Source organism: Nelumbo lutea, chromosome 2 (genome assembly GCF_056320005.1).
Source record: "Nelumbo lutea isolate HS-2025 chromosome 2, American lotus-T2T, whole genome shotgun sequence".
Taxonomy (NCBI): Eukaryota; Viridiplantae; Streptophyta; class Magnoliopsida; order Proteales; family Nelumbonaceae; genus Nelumbo; species Nelumbo lutea.
Genome location: NC_142685.1, coordinates 112,763,089 through 112,771,550, shown reverse-complemented (window position 1 = coordinate 112,771,550; position 8,462 = coordinate 112,763,089). Strand labels below are relative to the sequence as shown.

The 8,462-nt window shown below is 38.0% G+C and overlaps 1 pseudogene; it reads right to left on the bottom strand.

The window, feature by feature from the left end:
- Positions 1-1,120: 1,120 nt before the first annotated feature.
- On the bottom strand, positions 1,121-4,360 carry LOC148872881 (plasmodesmata-located protein 8 pseudogene; annotated as a pseudogene).
- Between the last annotated feature and the right edge of the window lie 4,102 nt (positions 4,361-8,462).

Below are 8,462 nucleotides of genomic sequence, written 5' to 3'. Positions count from 1 at the left end.
CGATCCACCTCTTTGTGACTCTTTCTCTCTTCTCTTCCGACCCAAATTCTTCCTGCTCAGGATTCCAATAATACAGATACTCCACCAGTCTCTGGACGAGAAGCACATCAACCACCGGTCCACCTAGCTAGGAGATGTTTACGCCAAAAATAATATTTTATTAAAAATATTACTTTTATTGATATTAGGGCACAAAAGTTGCCCTTATCTACTATAATCCCTACATATCCACATTCAAACAGTCACTGGAGCAAAGCATGTAAAACCAAGTGCAGGTCAATCCGAGTTGATATGTCGTGTCATTTGTTGTTTCTTTTTCTGTTACATCAACTCATCGGCGAAAGCACACACATAGGGGTGCTCGGCCTTTTTTAAACCGAACCAATAATACTGATTTTTGGAAAGCTGGTAACCAAAATTAAATCGAAATCTATTGGTTAACCATCGATTCGGTTTTATTTTTTATTTTTATAATATATATTATAAAAACATATATAAATATAATAAAAACTATATATATAATATTATATTTTAAATAATAAATAATATATTATATATTATAAATATATATTTATATATATAATTCATATTTATTAATTTATAATATATAAAAAATATTAAATATATAAAATATACATAAATATATATAAAATATATAGAAATATATGTATACCGGTCTATTCGGTTAACCGTCAATTTTCTATATTAGTTAACCAAAATCGAACATGTACCTTCGATTTTTTAAAACACCAAACCGACCGGTTCAATTAACCTATTTTTCGGTTTGGTTTTTCACTTTTTTTTCTTACCCCTACCATACATCACCTTCTTAGGGCTTACCAACTTATATGTTGTTTATTTTTAAGGTAAATTGTAAAGATCCCCCCTGCACTTTGTTTTGCGTCAAAGACCTCCCTGTACTCTGACCGTGAGGCAAAGACCCCCCTTGACCATTAAGTCAGATAACAAAATGTGTTAAATTACCAAAATACCCACTAAACTTCTTCTATTTTCTTTTTTTTTTTTTGCCCTTTTTCGTTTAAAACCTATTTAACCTATTGTTTTCCCTTGCTTCTCTTCTTTTCCCCTCCCTCACCGTCGGACAGAAGAAATCCATTTCTCATCTTCCATTTCTTCTCTTCTTTTTGTCTTCAATCTCATCTCTATAGCCATACTGACCACATGCTTTTTGCATAAAAGAAAGGAGGACAATGAACAGAGCGAGTGCAGCCAGTACTCCAACGATTATTGCCATTGTCTTTCCGATTTGGTCATCGGTGGAGGTATCTGTGGGCAGCCATAAAAAGCAAAAGTAGTAAGTGGAATTTTTCTACAATTAAGCAAGTCTACTTGATGCCTTTCTCTCTCATCCGTTGGTTTGTTGAGGTGCGATGATAAAGCCAAAAGAAAAAAACATCTTCATAGAGAAAAGGAAATGCACACACATACGTATCTTTAAGAAACACTATTTAATTATTTCGATATTTGGATGAAAGTGGAGGAGCTAATTACTGCCTGCCTTGAACTTTATAAAAGAATGTCAGTGGTAACTAATGGAGGAAGATTTAACCCGTGGTCTTACGACACGTGGAAGCAACCAAGAGTGACCTGGCAGAAGCGCTACCTCGGCATGACAGCAGGCCCACAACCCAAGCTCCCCCAAAGGGGAACCTACAACCCGAACTCCGAGACGAAGAGTCCCGAGCTCCCCAAGGAGGAACCCGAGCTCTCCCTTTGAGGCCCTGAGCCTTACAAAAAGCACAAAAGGCTATCCGAATTCAAGACTTCACCTCACACGCCACTTCGACTCCAAGTGTCTTGACTGAACAACTGTACCTAACACCTAGGAGACCCGTAAACGGAGGCGGCGCACCTGACTGATTAGGGGTCCAACACATGACAGCCGCCCCCCAACGGCCACCTGCCACTGCCATCTCAGACATGGCAGGGACGACCCTGACAAGGAACAGTGGAGGTTATGACACCCGAACTGGCAACTGGCAGTGGAGGTTATGATGCCCGAACTGGCAACTGGCAGTGGAGGTTATGACGCCCAAACTGGGCAGTGGAGGTTATGACACCCGAAATGACCCCCGATCTGGCCAAGAAAGTGACCCGATCTGGCAGAGGTAATGATACCCGAACTGACAGGGGTTTGGAAATAAGTATACAAGGTGACTATAAAGGCCCCCATCTCAGAGGGAAGAAGGTATGTGATTCTTGCACTTTCTGGTCTTGGAATTCCTCATTTCCCTTGCTTTCTGAAGAGCACTAACTTGAGCTTCAGAGTGTTCCAACCAGGCTCCTCTCCGAAAGTCTCCATTTTCTTCATTGTTTCAGGCACCTCCAATCTCGTCAGAAGCAAGATAAACGGCAGCTAGGACTGACTGGATTGCGCATCATCATTAACCCTTCAAACATAGTTCTCTAAGCTTTTTCTCTAGAAATGGCTGCTCTTGCTGAACATATATCCTTGGTAGTTGGTAGTTAGACTTAGTAGCTTAAGATTGTTGAATTATTTTAGTTCACTTCGTAGTGGATATGACCTTATTGATCATCAACCGAAGCTTAGCCGCTTCTACGTCTAGTGGTACTAATGTCTCTCTCTGTCTCTGTGAGATTTTTCTGAGATTTCTACTTAACACACTCACAAGCAAGAAAATACAAGGAAAAATGCAAAAAAAGTAATACGAAATTATGAATTGCACCTGAAGGGGAACCATAGTAGCCAGAGGCCCAGTATCGAGCATAGCACTGGGCCAAGTAGACATCGGCTGCTGATGCCGACCCGCATGCATTCTTCAGCTTCCCAACGGTTTCCGAAAGACATGAAGAACAATCGGCAGAACTCAAATCCCCCAAACACTGAGCAAAACCCTCCACAGACCCCAGGCTGCAAACTTGAAAACCATCTGCTCCCTGCAAGTCAGCAAGAACATCGTCCCTGCGCTTAAAGAACTCAACATCATTACTAGAATCGCGACTGCATTTTTTGTATACCAGTGTCATGTCGAGTTTCCCCAGGAAGTTGGCATTGTCGTATCTTAGAAAGCACCCTTCTAACTGTAAACTAGCTGCTATTGAGTAAGGGCACACCAAACTAATCTGGCTAACGGCGTTTTGGACACACCACGAACAGTCACTTGTCTTCAAATCGCCTCTGCATTGGTATAGCCCATAGACCGCTGCATCCGCCGGCATTGAGGTGCCATTTGCCACTGTAAAGCTGTTATAAGCAGACTGAGAGGCTGAGATTGCAATGGAAGACAGTAGGGAGTTGAGGTTGGCTTCAAAGGGTGAGCTGGGTTGGTATTTGTCTGGAGAGCAGCCCCCGTAGATGAAAGTATGAGGATTACCACTTCAGGATCCCATTCCCATATGGGGATTACTGCCGCTCCCATAGATGAAAGGATGAGCAGCCCTTGTAAGGTCGGGGAAGACGAACAGTATTTCTCATCCAAAATAGTCATTAGAAGGGTAGTATGGGGATTAAAAAATATTGCAATGGCCTTTTTGGACGGAAGGCTAATGGAAGAGGGTCTTTGTCTCAGGGTCATAGTATAAGGGGGGTCTTTGTCACAAAACAAAGTATAGGGGGGTCTTTGTAATTTATCCTTATTTTTATTTTCAAGCAAATCGTAAATTTGAAAGTGGAAAATGAATTTAAATCTGGAGAAGACTTGACTTCTCTCTTATTAATTACATAGGGTCCATTTGGTTCATAATTAGAATTGGAATTAGAATCAGAATAGGATTGGTCTATTTGATTTAGACAAGAATTGGAATCAAAATTGGGATATAAGGGAGGGAAGGGAATAACAACTCTCATGGGCATTCTATTTTTGGATTTTGAGAGGGGGAAAGTTAGTTAATGGGATTTTGATTACTATTGACCAAGAAACCCATTTTAGGTGGGTAAATAATTTTCCTAGATTTGAAGAAATTTACCAACATTTGAATAGGACAAAAATGCCACTTTTAATAATGTATTTATTTTTACTAAAATGATCATTGCCTTATTTACATGGAAAATAAAAGAACACAGATAAATTCACTTACCTGATAAATCTTTCTTGAAATACACTTACCGGGTAAATGCCAGGTAATTAACTTACCTAAAAGTGAACAAGGCATCAAATGAAAATGAAGGAATGCCATTCTAATAAAAACGGAAATCAGATTTTAATTCCACCCAACCAAACAGTTGAATTATGATTCTTATTCTCATAAAGCAAAGCAAAGAAAAGAAAAAAAAATGCCAATCCATTTGCTTCCACTGTTTCCCTTGATAGTAGTATACTGGGTTGTTGTTGTTTTCTTCCTGATCAGTGTTTTCTTCCTGGCTGCTTCCACAAAACATCACTTACCGAAGAAGAGTCACCTTTACTGGATGCTTTGTCGTTTCCCAACAACAACGTTCCTTGTACGATGGTAGCATTCTGCAGCTCATCGTCGTTGGACATTAAAATATCATTTAGCCAGTTAGGTTTATTACTGGATGGTTTATTGTTTTCCAATGACGGCGTTCCCTGTATGGTAGCATTCTGCGGCTTATCACTCCGACTTGTTGCGTTCTTCTTGAATACCTTGATATCATCCTTCAGCTTGTTGCAATTGCCCTTGCCCATGAAACACGTACGATTTGTCTGAGGACTGAGGATCTCTTCTACTTTTCTCCGGGTTCGCTGGTGATGGTGAATCCTTATCCCAGGTAAGAATATAATACTGGTGCTCTCCAAAGGTTTGCCGGAATATATCTTCTTCCACTCCTGATATTGGTCTTTATTGGATCATTTTGCATGCCGCTATCAAGCTATGGTTTGCTCCTTGGGAGTAGTGCAACTTTTTTGTTGATCTGTAGGGGCCGATCGCCTTTTTATCTGCTGGTGGCTTCTTAGATCTCTTACAGATGATTCCTTTAATTTGTCAAAACAATGAGAAAACTAACTGATCGATGATCAGAACCAAAAAAAAAAACTAGATTTAATGAACTTACATAAGTAGAGCCCTTCGTTGATTCCTAGCTTTAAGATCGATTGGGCATTTGAGACGAGTTTGTGGTCACCATTTTAAACCATGAGAGGGAGGAGTCTTGGGCTTTTGGCTACACAGTGATCAGTCCCAGTCGGTATAAATTAGTCCGGTGTCATGTCAACTTGCATATAAACTGAATCGAAATGACAATTTAATTTGCACTTCTTTAGAAAGCTTTTCAATTTGGTGGTTGGTGTTCCATCGTGACATCGTCATCAATTGTTTCTTGTTAATCAACACTATATTTTAAAGTTATCTAGACTTCGATAATTTATTAATGGCAATGGCTGGTCCATTGTCTTTTTCTGTTTTTTCATAAACGTCTGTTGACTTCTTCATGCATGCCGTCATAATGCCGCGTTTGGCCACTTTGGAGACCTGGGATTAAATCTTACAGATAATAAAAAATTAAAAAAAAAAACTATAACAATAAAATTAAACTAAATTAAAATTTTGTTGTATTGTAATTAAACTCTCCATCAGGGAATTACTGAATTAGAATTTTCTTGTTTGGCATTTGGGTGTGCAAATGGAATTTATGTAAATGAAGAAGCTCGGTCGCAATGGTACTAATACCATTCATCACCAAATATGGTTTTAAAAAACGCCAAACAAGTAAAAGCACATTTTTTCGTGTGGGCTGTCTGCTTTTTAGAAATTCGGCAGCCCACGTTTTGGTCCTTTCCCATTTTGTTGGATAAAAGTCTAATCATCAAAAGCCGCAACCCCGAAAATACATTGAAAGTCCATTTCAGGCTATTTTTGGGAAACTCCAAATAGAGTTTTTCACCTTTTTTCAACTCCTCTTCATGAGATAAAACATGCCTTAACCAAATAATCTTCAAGCTGTTAAGATCTTAATGTAAAAGCTCGCATCGTCTTTTTTCTGTCAGGTCTACCTGAATATCTTCTAAAAAAGGACTTGCCAAACGTGACCTTAGAAATGAGAAGCCGGAAGTGTGGTCCTTCTGTGCTTGTCTTTGTTTGGCCAGCTACAATTATAACTCTCATCTTTGATAATGAGAAACAACTTAAGAAATTAAGCAAGACTAGGTCCACATCCAGAGTATATCAACACTAGTAACTAAGGGTGAAAATGGGTCGATTCAGTTCGATTCCATGGAAAAACTTGGAACCTACCCTATAAGGGTCAGTTCTAAGTTTTTGGATCCAGAACCTTCCTTGTGAAGGTCAGTTCCAAGGTCTACCCACAGAACCTATTATTTGTTTACTTTTTCCCTTAAAAAATGCATATTCTTTAAAAACTTGAATTTTAATAAAGAATAATTCCTAGTCAGTACCTTGAACTTTAGGGGTTGTGTCAATTCAATCCCCAAACTTCAAAGTGTGTCTATGCCGTACCTCAAACTTTTAGAATGTGTCTTATAGGTCCTTATCATTAATAATCCATCAGTTAATTTGGAAATGTCAAGATTACCCATCAGGTGTCATCTAATTTTCTTTATCTACCACTTCCACATAAAATAATTTAAACTTGAAATCTTGATTCCAATAAACTATGTTGTTGTTCCACCTTGATTCCAAGAAATCTTGTTTTCCAGCTTGTAGAATGATAAATTACCAATAACCAACGATGAATCTGTGGTTAATGAAGTCAATTTCAAACACAAATAAATTCTAAAATAAGCAAAAAGAAACTAAGTTATACCATTGTGATGCAACATTAACAATCAACATAACCTTTCCCTTGTAAATGCTAAGATCAACATCATTTCCCCTTGCATCCTAGTTGATATAGGAAGGTTGTAGCAACTATTCAAGATGAATTTTAGAATATACAGGAAATTTTCATCAGCTACATAAAATTTAAAAAAATAATAAAGAATATACAAGAAACTGTAGCAATGGGGGTTTCAGCCATTGCTGGAATTTGGTCAATTCCCAACACTGCCGTTGATTTGTTCAAATCTGTTCCTGGCACTATCTTCAGTTCCTAAAACTATCATAGCAATGGTGCAGCTCTTCAGTCTCAAGGTTGAAGACAATAAACAATGTCTTCTTGCAAGGATAGTTTTGATGTTTTAAAAGTTTTAAGTGGCACATGTCATCACGTGATATAGAGAACTGATGGGTTGTTATTAGCAGGGACCTATTAGACACATTCTAAATGTTCAGGATACTGTGTAAACATATTCAGGATACTGCATAGACATGTTTTGAAGTTTGAGGACTGACTTGACACAACCCTTAAAGTTCAGGGTAGTGATCAGGAATTTTCCCTTTTAATAAGTATAATATATATAGTAAACTTATGTTATCTTCGTTGATTAAATTGAGTAAGTTAATATGTAGAATATATCATTATATGACTCAAAACTTATAATTAAAATTTAAATTTTGTAAACATTACCTTTTTCCAGATGTGACCAAACCTAACCATTAGGTAGCCCAATACTAACCCAACTCTAGGCCAGCCTGAACCCAGATTATGCATGCCTATGAACAAAATACAATATTCTTATTTGATGGTTTAAATAATTTATGCTAAATAGGTTTAGGACCATTTTATAATTACATTGAACCTAACAAGCCTGCCAGAACCCGACCGAGTGGACTGACCAACCCAAGTCTATTCCATCCTCCAAAGCCCAACTCAAGTGTCAAATTTTAGTTTAGACTGGGCCTCGATTGGGTAAATTGGAGTTGAACTTGGGTTCTCTTCGTATTCAGGCATTAGGCCCTAGTCTTCAAGTTGGGCTTGGATTGACCTTAACTGCCTAGTCTGCCTTTTCTCTATGATTGGATTAATTATTAAGGTACCTAACACAGGAGTGTGAGCCATTGTGAAAATGGTTACCTACCACCAGAGTGAAAACTGCCTGAAGTGAAGCCGCTGAGACATCGATTACAGAAGCATAGTCGTATGTTACAGTTCTAAATGGTTGAAGTGTTTGATTTAACACATTCCATCAATCTTAGGGCTTTGGCGTATTGGTTAAGTACACAACAAACTAACAATGTTCAGGATTATCAATATTGGGATTTGTTTGACAAGTTTAAAGATTAACAATGTTTTGAACATAAAGGGGCAAAATTGGTACTACAAACAAATAATGTGCATGTCATGTTAGCTATAAACAACTCTAAGCGTTTTGGGATTATTTTATGTCATGTGGAGCTAGTTTAGAAGAAGGCATATATAAGTAGTTTTTCAAACTGCAGGGTTATATATAAAGATTGGGCTGTGATGCTAAAAAGACATCATATCTGAAAAATTTGTGACCAATCAACCAGTATCATATTAACCAATTAGATGATATTTATCAAAATTCACAGGTGGGTTATGATTGGTCAAAGCCCTTCGCGTACTTTGTTTTTCCAGCATCATAGATTTTCCCTAATTAATCTTTTTTTTCATTTTCCAAACGAAGTTTATCCAGACAGAGGCACCACGATGGGGATCTGAA